At 49.9% G+C, this 20,040-nt stretch overlaps 1 long non-coding RNA gene across 1 annotated transcript; it reads left to right on the plus strand.

The window, feature by feature from the left end:
• The first annotated feature begins 6,935 nt into the window (after positions 1-6,935).
• On the plus strand, positions 6,936-19,517 carry LOC136786604 (uncharacterized). Its single transcript, XR_010825739.1, has 2 exons — positions 6,936-7,031; positions 15,610-19,517. It is a non-coding gene; the product is annotated as an uncharacterized lncRNA (long non-coding RNA).
• The last annotated feature ends 523 nt before the right edge of the window (positions 19,518-20,040 follow it).

A 20,040-nucleotide genomic window follows, 5' to 3' on the forward strand; every position in this document is an offset into this window, starting at 1 on the left:
AAATAGAAGTCGCATTCGCAGCACCGTGCCTGTGGTACAGTTATTCCATGGGGAAAACCTGATATATCCACCTATTGTCTGAGCCACTACTAAGAGACCTTAGTGAATGACCAAGCTACGAAAACAGGTATCCTTCCTTAGAGATTAATGCGATATTTGCGTCTGATGTTTCCTGCCATACAGCACAGATTGTTTGTGTTGATGGACAAGTGAGAAATATGGCTTTCCAGAGGGGGGGAAGGACTGTTGCAACACACCTTTATTGTCGTCCTCTGGAACAGCATATTAAATTCATTTTCCATCCATCCCTGTAAATACATTTCCTATAATTGCTACTATGTCAGATGCACTGTAATCCGTCCCCTCCTACGTCAGCTGCATTGTTGTAAACCCCCCTCCCTCCGATGTCAGGAAAGCTGTAATCCTCCTCTTACGTTACACAGGAGCTGCATCTCTGACATTTTCAATTGCATTCACCCCAAGCCAGACAGAGCGGGGATGGAGAACAAAACACCAGTTTCTAGACCGTGAACGTAATGAGTTCTCCGGGGCTTTGAGCGTGCATGTGGGTGTTTGAAAGTAAGGTCAAACGCATTTTACACACTCAGCTGGCTTTCTCCAGTCACAGACCAGACAAAGATTACCATTGCTGCAGAACATGAGAAGCTCAGCAGAATTTCTGCATGACATTGAATCATGCATCATATACCCTTACATACTGGTTCTGTGTGTAGGCTGGGATGAAGGGTAAGACGATAAATAGCACTTCAGAGAAAAGGGTTAGCAAAAATCTTGCTTCATAAGCCCCAAATGGTGAAATGACTCCCATGAAGGAGTGAGGGAGGTGGGTTGGCTCATGGTTTGTGAGTGGGACACCAAGACAATCTATTTTCAAGTACGTACGCGTATGTTACGCTTCAGTCCCAGGGGCAGAGCAAGAGCCTATGAACAATAACACACAAAAGGCGAATTACTTACGTGCAAGTCTTGGCACAAGCCAACTCTGAGCTTCCGAGGAAGGAGAATACAGGGCATATGGCATCTAAATATATGCAATCATGGATGACAAGAAACATAGAAGAACTTTTTGGACGGAGCTGTTTGTTAACATCCTGAAAATATCTTTCACAAGATGGATACTGACAAGACAACTCAAATCCAGATGGTTCTCCCGTGATTGTTTCAAAAGAGCTCTAACTCCGGGGTGGAATAAGCAGCTTGTGCTACTGGAGAAGGTTGCTTGTGACTCCTCGAATAGGAAGCCAGGTGTTTGTACTTCAGTGAGAAATACCCCTCCTGACACACAGCTGATACAGCCAGAGGGCACACAGCTTTGTCTTCGTATCCAGCAGGACGTGGTATCTTCAGAAGCTCCTCATGTTCTAGACCAGTTTGGGGTTGGCTCAAACTCTCTTTTCTTTCTGCTGATAGCCATCACCTCTCAGAGGATCAGTGGCAATTTATTTCCCCGCTCAATTTACGCTTCTCTGTTTGGCAGACACTTCCCCAGTTTTATAGTGCATACCTGCAGAAAGCCTTTTCAATTAGGTCTGCAACTACTGACCTTTGTGGAGAAGGTAGACTGGTGTCTCAGCTTAAAGAGATGCCTTTTAAGAAGGCAATTTAGGATCAAGTATCCTCTGAAGCTATTTTTTTTATTACTATTTTATTTTTTGTCGCCATCAAGATGATGTGAGTATAGAAAGACCATATTCTGCAACGTTTATTTTGAAGAATAACACTGCTAGGTGCTTAAAACATAGAGGGGCAGGTTAGGAAGAGACCTAGTTACACAGCAATTCCCACTGCAAACCAAGATGAGAAAGTCAGGAGCTGAATTCATCTGAAACTTCTGGACACCTCGATGCCTGCACAGGCACGGATTCTTCCAGCCAGCCTGATTCCGCTTAGGCAAGTCACTCGTGTCAGCAGGGCGTTTTGAGCTTAAGGCATCCAAATTCTGTCATTTGCAACAGAAGCAGAAAGAGCGTGAAGGAAAACAAAACGGGTATTGATCGATTTGCACTGGGTCCCAGTGCAAAACCCCTTCTGGTGGGGCTGTGCATGGGTGTGGGTGTGCGTGTGCATTACCCTGCAGCTGCGGCCGGCACATCCCATCAGAGGTAAAGACCTGGGACTGACAGGACTGGCCGTAATAGAGAGTATAGTCTGGAAGGCCTCCAGAGACATCTCCTTGCTTCACTGCTTGTCGATAAAACACAATCTGATGGGCAAACCTTTCTAAAATCTCATTCGTTAATGACGATAAGAGATTACAGATAGGAAAGCCTATATATTTTCTAGTTCATTCCTTTGATGGGATGGAAACATTTTCATTGCTTGAAATATCAAGTACAGCTTAACCTGGGATCGAAGGCTTTAGCTTACAGCGATATCGGCAAATATTTTCCTCAGTCAAAAAGTAAATTTCTCACATTTGAAATCAAAGGGATCAGCCTTAAAGGGATATGTGCCTTCTCTGTTAATGCTGGAAGGTCTTCCTCCTGATGCTTTTTGGGAAGCAGAACAAGCTACCTCACAGAACACACATCAAGGCGGACGAGCACAAGCTCTCAGTGTGGTACAAACAAAGTACGGGGCACAGCAACTCATCTCCATAAGTAGGACGGGGCTGTGGTGAAAACATCTACCCCGCACCTTCACAGGATTGGAAGGTATTATGGAGCAGCCTATAGCAGGCTCCTCTGTTTCCAGAATCTCACTTTTTTTGCTGTTTTTCATAAACAGAAGGCTTGTTAAATAACACAGCAGCTGCATGAGTGTTTAGAGAGGTTGTACTCCTGCAACAACCTTTATGAAAGGGAAATATTGGTTTGGGAATTGGGGGCTAGAAAAAAATGCCAAGACCAAACCCACAGAATGAGCAATGAGTATTAAAGCATGAACGGCAGTACAGTTCACCAGTGATCCTGTGCTGGTCACTGAAGCTGCTCGCTAAGGAGTTACCAGTGATAATGAACTCTCAAGAACCTGTGTCCAGCTTCAGAAATAGACATTTTTTCCTGAAAATGTTGTTAGTGGAGGCAGACACGGGTTTTGCTCTTGGGCTTCCTGCTCGCTCAGGGGACAGTGGCACATGAGGCTGGAGACTGGAGATTGGAGAGAGGATAACAATCGTTAGACTGGAATGAAAAAAGAAAAAAAGTAGAAGGAAGCAAAAACTGCAGTGTTTTCTTCTCTTTCTGCATATGTGTTTCAGCGCCTTATGGAAACTTGCATTTCTCCCTCCATCACAAATACAAATTGCACCTCACTGCAAACTTTTACCTTCACTGCCTTTCTCTCTCTGCCTTCATTTCCCAGTCTGTAAAGCATGTAATGACTCTACCCATCCTTTGTGGCCTCTGGGCTGGTGGAGGGGAAGGACTACCCTTGGGGTTCCCAAGCAGCTTCAGCTCCCGGCAGCTCCCCGGCCCATGCGGTTTGTTATCCGTGAAAGCCCTCACAGCTGTCCAGTCTTTCATTAGCTCTGGAGCCGGGAGAATTGGTGTGCTCCGGGCTCAAAATAGTTTAAGACAACTGCATCCTGTCCACCTAAAAGTCCCCCCGCAGGTTCTTGCGGATGGCCCCAAACAGCTGTTCAACAGCTGTATTTCAGAAACGGAGGGACACGTGTAGCGTGTCCAGTTGTCAGAGCTGCCTTGGAAAGGAAGAGCGTGCCTGCCTGTCCCGGCGTGGCCGAAAATGCACCCAGCCAGTGCTAACCGTGCCAAAACCACTATTAGCTCATCTTCCTTGTTCTTCTGGGAGAACTGAGAGCTGGCTTTTAGATGCCATAATAGTAGTGCTGCTTTGTCTCCTAACAAGCTCACGTGAGTCGTTTCTGAGAGTTGCATGTGTTGAGCACAAGCACAAGCAAAAGAGATCCCCAAAACGCTCCATAATTACGAGCTAAATGCTAGGCACAGAGGTGGTGCCTTCTGCCTGCTTCGGGGCTGATGGGCTTTGGGCCAGGGCATCACCTGGAGAGCAGAGGCAGTGGGAGAAGGGGCCAGGCAGCCACCAAAAAACAAATTGTGGTGGTGTGTGGTCTGCAGTTTTCAGAAGCTGCCGTGCCTTTCTGCGTAAGCAGCCCCAAGCAGTCAGTAGATCAGCACATCCTCATCATTCACCCTGTGAAATATATGAGGCATCTGCAAAATTTGGATGAGTGCATACAAAAGATTTGGACAAGTCCCGGTAACACTCCGGGTATCCCCGCAGAGTGGATGCGGTGCGGCTGGCAGGGCTGGCTGCCCACCCACCAGCACAGATTTTCTGCTCAGTGACCAGGGTTAAGTTTTGGCTCTAATTTATGCACAAGGGAAAAAATAGGGAGGAAAAAAATGGAAGCCTCTGCATCAGACCCCTTTGTGTGCAGTTACACAGCTTTCCCGATCTGGCCCCAAGGTCCAATCCGCAACCCAGAGAGAATATGCTGATACCGTGGGCCCTGGGCAGACAAGGCTGACAGCCCTTCCCTGCACACATGGCATTTTTAATGCCGATGTTGTGTCAAACAGTGAAAATGAATGCTTCCCTAATAATTGCTCTCAGGAGAAGTCACATTGTAGTCTGCGTCCCACAGAAACATCATGAGTCAGAGGAGAGGTAATTCCGCGACAATTGTGCTGTTAGCTGGGGTCTGGGCTGTGATGAGCAGGCAGGTCCCAGTAGGATGGTAATTTTGGTTCTGTCATCCTACATTTCCCTTTTTTACTGGTAAGGTGTTCCTACTCTGAACCCCTGCCCAGGTGTGTTGCACTGCCCGTGTTCGCAGAGGTAGAAGCACCTTTTAGATGCATGTTTTGCATCATTCGTCACAGACTTTGGCCCTTCTGCTCCTGTTTTCTCTGTGGCAAGAGCCCAATCTCTCTTTCTGACACCATTCTACAGGGCCAAGTCCCTTTGCCACTGCACTGAGCAGCACTAAAAGCTTTTCAATAGCTCATCAAGAGTCCAGTGACCCAGCTGCAGATGGAAATGCCGAAAATATTCTGATATGTGCTGATGACATCTAAACTTTGCTGATAAACGCAGGAGGGCTGGTGCGATACTCCTGGAGGAGAGCAGGGCCCTCTCTGGTGGGTCAGCACCTGAAATGTCCTTCTCGCTGTGGAGTGCGAGCTGTGCTAATGGGATGGACGTGTCAGACAGATGGGCTGGGCACCAAGCCTCGTGCATTTTGTCTGTCAGATGGGAACGTCCTGTGCCAGGGGCTGTGTCTCGCAGGCAAAGAGCTAAGCACGCTGTTGGCTCTTCGTAAATACCACATTAACAGCTGGCATGTGCAGTGGCCAGCGCTTCAGAAGGACATGCTGAGGAATGGGACCTCTCTGGGCGTAAGGGGGTGGTGCTGCAGATGCACAGGGACAGGGTGAGAGGCAACAGAAATGGGTCGCAAGAGGGAAATTCTGATCAGACACTAGAAAAATAAAAGTCCCCTTATGGGAGGTCGAGGATGACCAGAGATGCTGTGCGATCTGCACCCTTGGAGGTATTCAGAGCTCAGCCGGACGAGTCCCCAGCACAGTCCTTGATCTATGTTGGCCATGCTCGGAGCAGGGGCTGGGACCAGAAGTCACTTGAGGTCCCTCCTGACCTGCACAACTCACTGGTTTTATGACCATGCAGGACAAGTCCCAGTGATTCACGGAGACAGCCTGAGGAGGGAGACTGAGCTAAATTCTTTTCTGCTTTATCACTGTTAAATGAGAAGGTGCAAAAATTGTCTTGCTCACCCTGGGGACTGTGAGGAGCTGCTCTGCATCAGGAACCCACGAGATTGTGTCCACCACGGCATGTCTCTAAGTTCATTAAGGCAGGAGAGCTTTATTTTTTATTTTTCTTCTGGCTGATAGCTCATTCACAAGAAACACGGTCCCCACCAGCTGCGGCCCACGCAACTCCTGCTCAGCAGCTGACGTTTCAGGAGGGATCACAAAGCCATTGGGACGCAGCAGCAGCAGCATTTTGTGGTTGGGGGAAAAGAGATGGACTGTGGGAAACCCATCTGCCCCTCAGTCCATGTGGTGGAGGCAGGGTGTCCCACCACCAGGAAGTCTCTCAGCTCCTGGCCATCCCCTCCTTGGCTCGCTGAATATGCAAGGAGCCTGTGGAAAGTGGAACTGCTGAGAGCAACCCACCCCGAGGCAGTTCAGAGATGCGATCAGGCTGCTGTGGAGGAAGCTGGAGATGTGGGTTTCCCCCAGGGAGACGAAGCCCCTGTCTCTGCATCTCCCACATCTTGGGCAAGCGGCCTCGGCCCAGGCCAGCAGGAGGTGGCACCACCACCACCGCCGCCATTTCGTGAGGAGCACCTGAAGCCGAAGAGAAACAGACAGCTCAGGGTGTTTGCTGAGGATCAAAAGAAGTACTTCATCCCATGCAAAGCTCATTTCCACATTTTTATTTTTTATTTTTGGCTGCGAGAACTACAAGGCCCCTCCAGCCCAGCTGACCCCAGCTCCAGGCAGCAGCAGTGCCCTGGGAGCAGGAGCAGAATGGGGGCATGGCGATGCCTGGCCTGTCTCAGCCAGAAAGTAAATACAAGAGAGGGAGGCAGGGATAGACGAAGGGATGATTACAGGATTTATGGCCGTGACCCTTGAAGCCTGCAGCTCATTTTACTCTCTATGGCAGGTAGTTTTCTCTGAATGAGTTGCAACACCACAACAACCCCTTGCACTCAACCACAGGGGGAGCATGTGTTTGTGACAGAAATTGTGAATAAAACTGATGGGATTTATTTTATTTTTTTAAAGAAGTAGAAAAGCAATGATATGAGAACTGAGCACAAGCACTTTCACAGGAACTGTCTGCTCTTTCCCATTGGGTCGGTGTATTCACCCAGCACATAAACAGCACCGCTCACACAGCTCACAAGGAAATCTGACCGGCAGCACAGGCTGCCTGGGTGGGGAGATATTTTTGTCCTAAGGCCCCAAAGAGGAACAAACAATATTGAGCAGAGAGCATAGGTGAAAGGCAAGCTGTGCGAGACAAGGTCTGGTGCAGCCTGGGGAAGACGGGTGAGTTGCTGTGTGGGTGAAAGCCAGAGACCCCTGTGGCCACAGGGATCAGCCCGGGAGGATGGGAAATGGGAATTGTGTGTGGGAGCTGGAGCTGGAGAGAGGGGAAGAAGAGATGAGCCCTTGGTGCTCCCACATAGAGGGGAAGAGTGGGAGGAAAGATGAGCCGAGTTGCGGGCAGAGGCCGCTCAGCCCAGAGCTTTAAATGTCAGGGTGAGGAGCTGACCAAATGTGGAAGGAAAGAGAGCGGGATGGTATTGGAGGGATGGAGAAAGAGGGCTGGCTTGGCTGGAGCAGAGAAAAAGATGACCGCAGCTGCCCCGCCCTGGATAATCCAGAGAGAGTTGGGTAGGATGAGCTTACAAATCGATGCTGTGCTTAGCCATCCATCAGGGAGCACAGAGGAAGGAGAGGACTTAATGATGCCGTGCACATGGGCTGCTCCTATCCTGAGAGAGGGAAGCCCCGAGTGCCAGAGTTGTGGTAGGCATGGATGGGCCATGGCCAAGCCCAGAAAAGAGTTGGGACCAGCTCTCTTGGCGTTTTGAAATGAGCCTCACACATCCCGTCCACCAGAGGAGGTTTCCCCACGGTGGGCTCCTTGGGGAGCTGCCTCCCAAATACAGTGCCTCAGCCTTGCAGGAGGGTGGTGGCTGCTGGCAATGCCACCTACACCTTGGGCTTCCTCTGCATGCTCAGCTCTGTCCCATCCCGTCCCATCCCATCCCATCTTATTTTTGGGATAGGAACAGCAGCATTGGGAAGAGCTGGCTGAACAGAAGCAGTAGCTATGCAAAGATGGTCCAGGAAAACTCAAAATGAAGAACCACCATGAAAGCATCAACAGATGGGGCAGCAAAGGCCTGTCCCAGATAACACATCTCCATTGGGTGACATCTGTGACCCAGCCTCCTAGCGCCCGTGCACGGAGCTAGGTAAGGTGCGGTAAGCGGTGCTACATGACCCAGGGAAGCCAGATTTGAAGAACTGTTACACGTGGGCTTTCTTCGAGCTCTGGTCCAGATTTGTTCTCCAACACCCCCAGCAATTGCTACTCTTTACGTCTGTTCTGGACAGCAGTGGTGGGGGAGACAGGACTGCAATGTAACCAGACATGGTAGGTGTAGGAGAAGTCCTCCTGCAGCCTTGTCTGCCAGACTGCTCTCACCCCTGCTGTCAGCAAGCAGTGATAGCGGAGGGGAAGTGTTGGTTTTCCAGCAAGGATTATTTTCTTAAGAATTCCTATTCCTTGTAAGTCACTGGAGGATTTTCCGCTGACTTCAAGGAATGAAATCCTAGCACTTAGACATCCAAAAAATGTGTGCAGTGGCCAAGGAAGTTGCTCTATCAGCTTTTGGGACACCATTTGGCTATAAGACCACTCTGCATGGATATACAGTGGAGATTTAAAGGCGACATCTCCAAGTGGAACTCACCAGTATGGCTTTCTCAGTCTGAATGATCTGTAGCACCCCAAAACAAAGTGCTAACTCGGTATACACTGAGCCCACTGCAGGCTTAATTAAATCATTTCATGATCCCACCCCATGCTGCTGGAAGAGCAGGTCAAAATATTCTCAAATAAGCAGGTACCAAGTAAAAGCAAGGTCAGTGTTTAAGAGCCCATGGCTTGTGTGAGGCAGAAGAAATTCTCTGGGTGCTTACTAGATCACTTTAAAATAGCTGGTGTGGGGGAAAGGGATGCATTTACCTACAAATATCCAATCACCTCCTGCAAAGTGAGTTCTATTTTCTGGGCTCTCTTGGAAACAGCCCTGTAGATGGGAGCATCCCGACCATCGCACAGGAGGCATTTTCAAACCACACTAATGTGCAGTGAGGTGGAGGCTCTAAGTGCTGGTTCAGACCTTCTGGAGAAGGTCAAGACCCTGTTTAACTTCCATTAATGTCACTCCAGTCACTTTTGATGGTACTGAATAGAAAAGGGAAAAAAGGGAAAGATAAAAACAATCTTAAAAGCTTTGCAAAAATACCACATTTTTAAAGACAGACGCATTTGCTTTAAAGTGACTTTAAAGAGAAAGAAAGCATGAAAGGATAAACCTTTCTTCCCAGATTCCCAAATTCTGGGCTGGGCACTGACCGGGACATGATTCAGTGCTTGTCAGGTTCTGCTGATGTGGCCAGCGGATGCGGTCAGGTAGCAGCAGGAAGAGTGGGTCGGGAGGTGTCCCGTCAGCCCACACTTTTGGAGCAGCACAGAGCGAGCAGAACAAAAGTTGAGTTTTACCACTGCCATAACAGCTTGAAGGGTCGGAGAGAAAGGCCATGAGGAGGAGTTCATGTCCAGAAAGAAGAGAAGCAGTGGTCACAAGCTCCGAGTGACCACAAGTGCTTTATGCCATGCATAAATGTCACACCACATTTTAAATACTGGATCAGCCTTGTTCAGCCAGCTCTGGACTGGTGACAAATATGCTGCACTACTTTTTAATGTTTCCCTCAAAGGATTATCTAGCAACAAACACTGCGCTCAAAGAAGTGCTGCTGCTGCATTTCGAGATTTATTTTAACTCTTCAGAAAAACAAAATCTCTGAATCAAAACAAAAAGAGCCACGAAGGAGTGTGGGAAACTTTTTCCTAGATAAACGTGAAGTGACATTGCTGTGCTCCCTCCACCCTGACGAGGCTGCTCGGATGCCACCCGGAGAGGAAGGAGGATGTGTGGTCTAATGAGTAATGTAGGACTTCGCTACAGGGCTCTGAGTCAAGGAGCACCTCAGACAAATCGCTAATTGCCTGTGATTTACTCCCAGTTATCTGAGGAGCAGCAGCCCAGTCCTGGGAACACAGTGAGTGTTTAATCAAGCAGAGCTGGACTGCTGCTTTCAAACCCGGGCTTCCAAAGCATGCAGGATAGTTGCAGCATGTCCTTTAGCCCTCCCAGCAGCGGGGACAAGCCCCCTTTCCAAGTGCAACCTCTTGGCAACCTGCAGGGACCCCAGGCGCAGAGGGGCCAGCCCGTGCCCCCTGTGGCCATGGGGCTGGAAGGGGGTCGGCCGTCAGCTGCATGGAGCCGAGCCAAGTGAGATTTTTTTCAGGCGTCTCAGGCTGGAGGAAGGTTAGCTATTATTACTAGATAAGGCATTTTCCATCCAAATATGACATTTGAAATATTTGCCCCGTTCCCAAATAAGCATTTCTGAGAAGCCTGAACAAAAACAAAGTGTCAGGATTCATTGGTGAGACCGCTGCATGCCGCTGCAACTAACCCACCCCAACCCCCCTGCCCCTGCTCGCTTCCCCCTTTGCCTTCTTTCAAGGAAGAAAAATAAATGTTGAAATTGGAAGGCTTCCAGCAGAACTGAAATTTCATTTTCCAGCAGCCAGGCCAGGAGGGTCCCGTGGGCCCATGGGGTTGGGGGCTGCAGCCACTGCTCCAGGGGGTCCCGGACGTGGTACCAGGCAAGGTGGCAGCTCTACCTGCCCACAGAGCAGTGGGATCCACAGGGATGGGAGCGCTCGCTTTGTGCAGCTTGCTGTGGAAGCCAGTGCTCCTGGTTATGGCTTCCCTTATCGGGACTGTCCCCCACCCCCCCAGCTAGCACCCCATCTGCCTGGGGTGGTCTGCACGCACCTCTCGAGTGCAGGGCTGGGGCCTCGCGGTCAAGCATGCCCTGTGCCAGGCAGCTAGCCAGCCCTGCACTCATGCAGGGCGAGCATCCGGGGAGGATGACCCCTCTCTCTGCTCCACGAAGCTCCTGCGTGACATTTGGCCATTGCCCGCCACATCCAGGGGCAGAGTTCAGAGCCCACGCCGGTGACTCAGCACCTCGCTGCAACACCAGCACAGCGAGCCGCCAGGGCAGCGGGGAGCCGAGCCCACGGCAGGGCTCTCCCAGCCCAATAACCTCCCTGCTGCACCGCGTGCTGCAAGAGCAGGGTGAATCAGCCCGTCCCTTGAGGCTGTTAAACCAGAGGGAAGCTGCTCCTCCAGAGAGCATCCCGCACCCTGCAGATGAGGCGAGGTGAAGCAGGCACCCGGCTGCTACTGGCAGCTCTGCAGCCGCAACTCTTTGTGCCATCAGGCACCGCAGCCACGGGTGGTTTGAAGCACCATCGGTGCCAGGGCTGTGCTCTCCACCTTCGGCAGCACAAGTGCAACGCCTTCCTGTATTGCGGCGCTGTCTCCGTGCCAAGTCCTGCTCCGGCTGACGTCTGACAGAAGTCTTGTCAGATAACCCCGGGGGTCAGCGCGAGCCCGGGGAAGAAAACACCGGCAGGGAGAGTGCTCGATCGCTTGATTGCCACAGCCCTCGGCACTAGCAAGTGTGGGGCTGGAGGGAAATCTGTTGAGAAAGACGAGGTCTTGCAGGGAGCTGCAACAGCTCCCCGGGGAGGGGGCAGTGGGAAAGTGCCATAGATTCACGTTTCCTAATTAACGGCATTGCCACACGACAGAAGAAAGAGAAGTGGAGCAGCATGAAGTGGAGCCCCATTGCCCCCCCTGTGTCTTTCCTCCTGCCCTGTTCTCCTGGGTCCTGTTGTTGGGGATGCATGTATTTCTTCCTCTTACCATTTCTCCCTTGCTGCTGTCACGGTGTCTCGTGATGGGAGAGCTATGTCATGAGGCTCGATTTATTCCCTGTTGGGTTTTGTGGTGGTTCCCCAAGTTACTTTGTCTGGTAACGCCCTTCTTTGCAGCCAGAGCCCCTTCATGGCCAAGCTGAGCACCAGGACCCATCGCAGGGCATCCCCACGCAGTGGGGCTCCAACTACCTGCAGCCTCTTGGGCACCCCACGTGCTCCAAAACTTCTCCGATGCTGTCTGTCAAGAGGGTGACACAGACCGGGCATATTTAACATGACCCAGTGAGCAAAGGGGAAATACAGTTCAGTTCAGTGACAGACAGCAGTTATGGGTATGAGTATCTCTGACAAAAATGCCCCAGTGTAATTGCAGTTGTTCATTTCTCAACCCCTTTCCTCTCTTGCCGCTCTATGCTAGCAAACCAGCCCAGCTTTTCTGTCTCCTGCTCTGCTGGCTGAAGGATCTCTGACTATCTCGGTGGAGAGGGGACTCCCCTAGCACGGCTGGGCAGCGATGCCTTGTGCCACAGGGGCCGGGCCGAGCTGGGCTGCGATCCCACCCGGAGGTGCTGCAGGGAGGGGATGGCCGCCCTCCTGGGAACAGGCCGTGCTCCCTCAGCGCCCAAGGCAGTGCTGAAATGCCGCTCCTGGGGGAAGATGAATAATTTAGGAACAAACTGAAGCCTCTATTGTGTTCCGAGCAGGCTCTCATGTTTGCTTATCACGGCGACGTCTGAGCCCCTTCCTGTAATGCATTTCAGCTATCTGATGAACCTTCGTCATGTTTAGAGAAACATGATGAAGAGAAACCTAGGGTAGTCGTGAACCACTCGTGGTCCATTAAAAGCTAAGAAGCACAGATCATTTAAGAAGGGTTGTCAATGTGGTAGGCATCTCTTCCATCTGGGTCATTCGCTGAACCCACACAGACCACCGGAGCCGGTTTAGGCTCTTTTGATTTTTAAAAGTGGTTCCTGGAGCCGTTCTGGAAGGGCTTTTCCTGGACGGGCCCATGTGTCGGCACCCCTGTCCCAGGGCACGCATGTGACTCAGGGCAGCCGTTTTGATTGAGGCACGCAGGAGGAGGTACTGTGCTTTAAAATTGGAGCTGTCATTAACACTAGAGAGATTTTGTGTAAAAAAACAAAGTGTCCTGAAAACGTTAATTATCTACATAAGTGAAAATCTGTATTGGCAGTATCCTGTTTCAGGCAAAGGAGTATTAAGGCACACCACAGGTCAGGAGCAAGACCCAAACTTTAAACATAGGTACAAACAGAAGTTAAGAGTGAGACACGCTCACCTTCCCATCAGCTAAGCAAAGGGATTGCCAATCCTATGCGAAGTGCTTAATAAGAAAAGAAAGGGTGGATGAAATGCTTAAGTGCAGCTTAATCTGCACTCCATGTATTTAGTGAAAACAACACACTGACAGACGCCTTCTGAGAAGCCTCGAAACGGGATTACCGAAAGCCGGCTGGCTTACAGGAATACGCAGCGCTGCTCGGTCTCTCCATTCACTGGTAGCTGGGGGCTGGATGGAGGGAACAGCTTAGTCACCGTTAGGGGAACCAAGAGCTGAAACCTTCACCTCTCTTGCAACAGAGGAGGAGTTGTTTTTTTCTTGCCCACCACTTATGTCACAGCTTGTGTGTGGCGGACAACTCTCCCCCACTTCCCAGCAAGCTTTCCATGTCACTGAGTCAGACCATTGATGTCCCTGTGGGGAGGTGCCCGAAAATGAATATCTCACAAGGAACATTGCAAATACCTTGGCTGAACAGCCGCTGGGACAGCAGGGAGTATGTACTGATGGAGGCTGATCTTTGGGCAGCACTGCAGCCTCTGGCTGAAACTGCAGTTCTTTACAAGGCGGGGTACGGGACCTCCAGGGCCTGACGTAGTGGCCATGAGGTAAATGCCTTCACCAGAGGCCAGCCTGAAAGCTCCCTGAGGTCAAAGAAGACTCATGCTGATCCCAGTGGATTTCTACTGAGGGGTTAAGAACTTTGGGTTAGGTTTCCAGAGGTACTAAGGTGTTACTTCTCATAAGCTAAGGGTTGGTCACTCCTCTCAAAGCCTTCCTGGCAGCAGCATCCTCTTATCCAAGGGTTCAAGAATTAAAACGTCCGAGTAAAAGGATTTAAACCCACATTCCCCATCCCACGTGACACTGCAGAGCACGCTGGGCTTGGAAGAGACGATCTCATTCCCTCCTGCTGAAGCTGTTCCACTTCACGTAGATTAATTAAGTATTGATGCAAGTATTGATTACTCTTGTGCTACGTATTGGAAAACTTATCCTCAACCTTTTGTGGGCATTTTTCCATCCCTCTATAATTAGATACCCGGGCAGATACTCTTCCCCCGGAGAAGGCGATGCTGGGTCATCATGATGTCCTGCAGGTCAAGACCAGTGCTCATGAGCAAGGCAGTGGGAAGGAGCACCGGTGCCTTGGTAGGCAGGAGGAGAGCACTGCCCATAGGCTCAGCAGCCAGCAGCAAGAGCCGTACCACCAGCAGAGCCCACACCTGAGGAATGTGAATGCCAGCCATTATATTAGCTGTTATATTAGCCATTTGTGCAATGGGAGTGTTTTACCAGCCTGGGCTGCTTTGGGTCAACACAGTAAAGCCACACGCATCTCCCCAAGCAAAGCCCACAAACTATTGCAGCAATCCGGTGGTGGCTGTACTTGTGCTCAGGGAGGTTGCAACTGTCTTGGTGAGCAGCAACTTTCTTCATACCCCAGCGGAACAGAGCAAGCCTGTGGAACAGACATGCATTAATCACATCCTCTACTTGCATGCAGACACCTTTTAAAAACACCTTAACTCTTTGATGTTTTGGAAGCCCTTCATTTGCAGGATGCAAACAAGAAAGAGTCAAAGAGGCGTACAAATACCAAAAATGGAGGAGTGTGAAACAGTTCCTCCTAGTGTGAGGTTTGATCTATGTCTTCCCCAGGTTTTGCTCTGAGTCACAAGGTTAATACAGGTCTTATATCACAGAGCTATTTTCAGCAGAAACTTTTGCTCCCTGTGGTGAAGCAGTATACAAATGCAATGGCTTCGTACTTACTAGGCAAAATTAAAAGGGAAATGTGCTTTTGCTCAAAGTGGTTGGTGGATCTTTCGATCAGAAGTCAATTTTCCAAGGAGACTGCAAGTATGGTACGTCAGCACTGGAGATGAATCTGCCTGGACCGCTCCCAGAGGGTGGCACTGACCTGATCTGGGGTTCTGCCCCAGCATCATCGATAAACTCCCCACTTTTTGAGCAAATTCACGCTGAGTGCCAACACAGTTCACTGGCACGGGGTGCATTCACTTCAGAAATAGGAAGTAAACAATAGGTCAGATAAGAGCTGTCACATGTTATTCACAAACAGTGAAAACAAAACTTAGAAGTTAAATAGGGCAGCTTTTCGTAACATCAAGTAAGCTAAAGCTCTGCCGTTTGTCAATAAAAGCACCCTTGTCTATTTACTGGCACTGAGGGAGACAACTGAAACATTTTGCAATTTATCAGCCTCTTTGCAGCATGAATATCTGCACATGGTCGAGCTTTTTTTTTTTTTTTCTTTTTTTCTTTGCCTGAAATCAACAGAAGAGTGCATGATTTCTCACTAACGACATCGCCAGTTTCTGCGATTCTGCCAGAATCAATAGACTCCAGCGATGCCTTTGATGTGGAGATGTGCTGGTGAAGCAAACTCACTGTGGTCTGTTTTTAATGCTTTCGGTGTGCATGTTCTCATTGGCGGAGAGTGGAGAGAGGGAGATAAAACAAGAACACAAAACACATTTTACATGACACCTTATCCTGCCCAGAAGCAGAGAGGCACTTAGATCTCACAGTTCCTCCCTGAATGGTGCTTCGGTCAACAGTTTGAAGTAACATTGCCTAAAGTGGCATTTATCTTTGGGGCTATCTATCAGATTCCTTTCTAATTTTGTTACGTGTGTATTCCTTGCTGTTTACGCCGTACATGGTTAAAGGGAATCTTTGTTGCTTCTCCACAGGTTACAGCAAGGTCAGGACTTAGCACTGTTCATCCTTTCACCTCCTAAATATCAGACGTTCAGTCCTAAAGGCTCTGTCACAGGAGGGGAAACGTACCCACAAGGATACCTTCTCTCCTGGCTGCCCATAAGGTTACCTTCTGCACACAAAGCTGGCCACGCTGGAAGCCTTTTCTGGAAGCCTGCCCCGAGGTCTGCAGGGCAAGAATGAGTTTATGTATGACTGCAGACAGAAATGAGCCTGCTTTTAGGCTTACGTCTAAAGCTCGGCTAGAGGGATTTACCCCTGCCCTGACCTGTCCCCAGGACTTCTGAGACAGGCGAAGCAAATCAGTCCCAGGAATGAGCCGGGACCACCACCCAGGTCACTCCAGGGCCTGATTTGCTTTGCCTGTCTCAGAAAAGATACACACATGCACGGAGCACAACTTCTGTAAGGACACCCCTGAACAACCCTCCCTCTCTCCTTCACCACGCAAAGACTCAGCGTACAATGAGTTGCCAGGATCAGGGAGCTGAGTCTAGATTTTGGGGCAAAAGTTACACTTAATGAACCTCCAGCTGAGGAGACAGAGGAATAACACAGGTTGACAAAAGATCTGAAGACACAAATGGAGAGGAAATGGGAACACCGTGCGTGGTCAAAAGCCTGAATGCTACTCAGCTCTCAGAGCTCCCCACCTCCTTGAGGGATTGTGAGAGCTTGATTGATTCCTCCGACTGCAGGAGAGAAGCCGAGCGGGGAGCACTATTAATACCTCCAGCTCCTAGCAGTGAGCAGCCGCGGTCTGAATCTGATGAATTTCAGGAGGAGCCTGAAACAGAGGGCTCCTTTGCTGTCTGTGGTGCACTGAGCAGCTGTTCGAGAAGGGAAGCATCTCTGCAGAGGATGAGTCTGCCCTAAAAGTCGTCCCTAGATTTTCGGGAATTTCTGGCAGTTGACTCCCTTCTATACTGCAGCTCTCCCGGCAAGGCTGAGTGCAAATGCACACCCCTCTGCCTCACACAGAAGCCTGGAAATCTGATAAAGAAGGCAAAGTTAACATCAGGCTACCTGAACGGACTTTAATGAAGTTAATTCTTCAGAATTACTCCCTTGAAGCCAGGAAAATAATCAAGAGCTTCACATTGAATCTATTTTACCATCTTATAGTTTTGTAACACTAGAAAAGGTGAACGAATACCCATCAAACCAGAGCCAAATGCCTATGAGCTGAGGAACAACTTCATGCATAAACAGTCAACTTCTGGGCTGTTTTATGGCAGCGAAAGTCAAGAGAGACAACAGCACCATTGGTGGCACCTCTCCAGCAGAGAGATGCTGCTGACACACGCTCCATACTCACACCGAAGTCAGATGGAGACAAAATATGGCTGGCACTGCTGGCCAAACGAGCTCAGACATCCCCATCCCATATCCATCTGCACCGGATACAATTTCCAGCAATTCCAGGAGGCTCCAAAAGCTTGTAAGAGCCACTGAAATCTGGCAACGGTCAGTTAATAGGCACCGACAAAACGGGATGACTGTAATCTTGCATTTAAGGAAAAAAATCTTGCATTTAGGAAATCTCCTCATCCACACATCACGGGAAGGAATAGCAGCCTTTACCCTATGTGAACAGTCTCACAGGGTTTTTCTCAGACCTCTGAGATGTCTATATGCATGCTGATGTGCGCCTGTGGGTGTGTAATTCTGCCTCTGTGCAGAGCGGGACATACAGCAAGACACGTCCTCATTGAAGATGGGGTCACTTACCAATTTTTTTTTATTATTGTTATCTTTCCCTGACCACAGTAAACATTTAAGGGCTGTGAGAACTTAATTCACTGCTCATGTGCCTGGTGAGGACACACTTCTGAAATAACTGCTGCATTTTTTGCCCCTGCAGACACCCTTGCCCCACCAGCGCCCCTTCCTACCGCCCTGCCAGGGCAGCCTCTGCCGCGGTATGTTTTTTGGGAACTGGCTTTTGCTACCTCACCCCGCAGGAAAGCCGAGGCAGGGTTTTATTGCAAAGCCCCGTGCAGCTGCGGGGGACGGCTTTCTGGTGGGAACTGCGAGCAGGATGGGTGCAAAGCTGCCCTGCCACGTGCTCGGGGCTTGTAGGAAGGACGGCGGTGGGAATCAATAAACAGAGCAAGAGGATGAACACTGGTGGCCATGCTCCCTGGAAATCCCCAGGCCGCCAATACGAGCCCGCCTAGGGAAGAGTTAAAAGCAGCGCCTGGAAAGTTTGGCCAGATGACTTCCTGATGGAGTTTATACAAGTATAGTGTGCGCAAGGACGTATGTGCCTACGTGCCACTTCTCCCGAAGCAGGCTGAGCCGAGCAGAGGGAGGAAAAAAAAAATAATAAAAGCAGTGCAGATGGGACCAGCCTGCAAACAAGCGCCTGATGAATGTGCGGGGTCATCACAGCCCTCTCCTTACAAAGCTGCCAGACAGACGTGAGCGGTGCCCCCTCTGCCGTGCAGCCCCCTCGCCACAGAGCACAGAGGGCAGAGGCAGGGGGGAGGCAGGAGGGGGGGTTGGCACGGGGTATTCACAGCACCCCACTGCAGCTGGCAGCTGTTCAGCTCTCAGGATATCCCCAGCAGCCAGGGAGACCGTGCAGTCGTTTTCAGCTGCTGGGATGCTGAGGTGACGCAGGGGTGATGCCAGGATGATGCCAAGGAGGTGCCAGGGCAAGGCCTGTGGTGTTATGCAGGTACATACTCAGGAGGTGGTGTCGTACGACCCAGCCTGGATCAAAACATCAGTGAAACGCTGACAGAGTTTTCTTAGCACGGATTGTACAAATCAGTACGCAGCCTGTCCCTCTTCCCTCGTAGCTGTGCATGTGCTCTCCAGATGACCTTGGCACACTCACGTGCAACTCCTGCAGCAGAGCTGTGACAGCCTGAGCTGCTAACTGTGAGGGAAACGGCCTTGCATATGCACAGGAACTTTATTCTCGCTGCTGTGACTCCTTCCAAGGAAGGATTTGCAGAGGTGTCTAGTGAAGGCTTTGCTCTCCCTGTAGCTGCCTACCCTGAACCCCTTTCAGCCCGGGCTGCTCCTAGCACTGGCCAAGGGAAGGAGCTGTCTCAGCCAAGTGAACAGTACCTTGTGCTGCGACTTACAGCAGACTTACCTTCTAGCTCCTTGCTCCGGTTTCTTTTTAGGGTTAAGACTTCCATATTGCAGCTGTATGGAAAGGAAGCCTCACCTGAGACATCTCAGCATGCAATATGAGCAGGAGCACTTGGCAAGGTGAGCTCCACCTGCCTCTGTACTGCACCGTGCTGCGTGGCAGCCCTCGCTGGCCTCACAAACGAGAGGAGCAAGGGGTTGGGGACAAACCAAGGACTATGCACAGTGGCCTGGCTGATGGACTGGCCTGCTCCAGGCAGGTCAGCGAGAAGGCAAGCTCCGCGTCACTCACATTTCGCAGTACATCAACCTTACTCTTAATTATGTCATTCCTGTAGAGCATGTCATTCCTCCTGCTTCTGAGCGGGGTGAGAGGGCACAGCCTATGGGAGGATTAAGCCTCGGTCCCTGTAGGGATGCTTAGTCAGTGAACCCGTGCTTCTCATTACATGCTTCCAACCTGCTGTCATTCAACAGCCTTGTGGAAGGGTTTACAAGCTTGTGCTGTCTCAGAAATTTCTGCTTGTTCATTGCAGCTGTTCTCGGAGGGGATGCTTGTTCCGAGTACGTCTCTCATTGATACCACAGCTAATTGCATCTGGAGGTCAAAAGGAAGGTTTTCCAAAGTGCTACCATTGCGAATCCTGCCTGCAACCTCAGAGTCAAGCCAGGCTACTTACAGACCCATCGCTATCACCGGTAACTAAAAAGCTGCAGATACAATTTAGATAACGATGTGAAGCAAAAATAAAAAGCACAATTCCTTTCCCAAGAGCTGTGCTGACACTGGAAAGTAAGACATGTAAATAGTAGAAATTGGCCACCTGAGTAAAAAGAGCGTTGTATTCATTGATTGCTTTTGGACCAGAATGCTAACGCTGAATCCTTTTGTTTGACCATCTAGATTCCAAAAGTCATGCTATTTTATTCAGCTGGCCCCTACCCCCTTTTTTTTTTTTTTTTGTATTGAGTCCATGAATTTATATTTGACTGAAGAAATTACAAATCCTAAATTCTTGGCTTCAATTTTCTGGAAGGCAGCTTCAAAGTAAGCGTTGACTTGCTCTCTCTGTTTTCTGGATACTCCTGCCTTTAAATTTCTAGCAAAGACACTGTCATTTCCATCTTGTTTCTCTAACACCCAAAGCAAACCTGTTTTTGTTACAGTCCAAAGTGTAGGCAGGGCAATTAGGGGGAAGAAATGTTGCTGTTTTGTATCACTATCAAGAACTCTGCTGAGGATGAGAAGCCAGGGACCTGATTCTTGCAGCAGAAACAGATTCAGAGCTGATTTT

This window comes from Anser cygnoides, chromosome 1 (assembly GCF_040182565.1).
Source record: "Anser cygnoides isolate HZ-2024a breed goose chromosome 1, Taihu_goose_T2T_genome, whole genome shotgun sequence".
Classification (NCBI taxonomy): domain Eukaryota; kingdom Metazoa; phylum Chordata; class Aves; order Anseriformes; family Anatidae; genus Anser; species Anser cygnoides.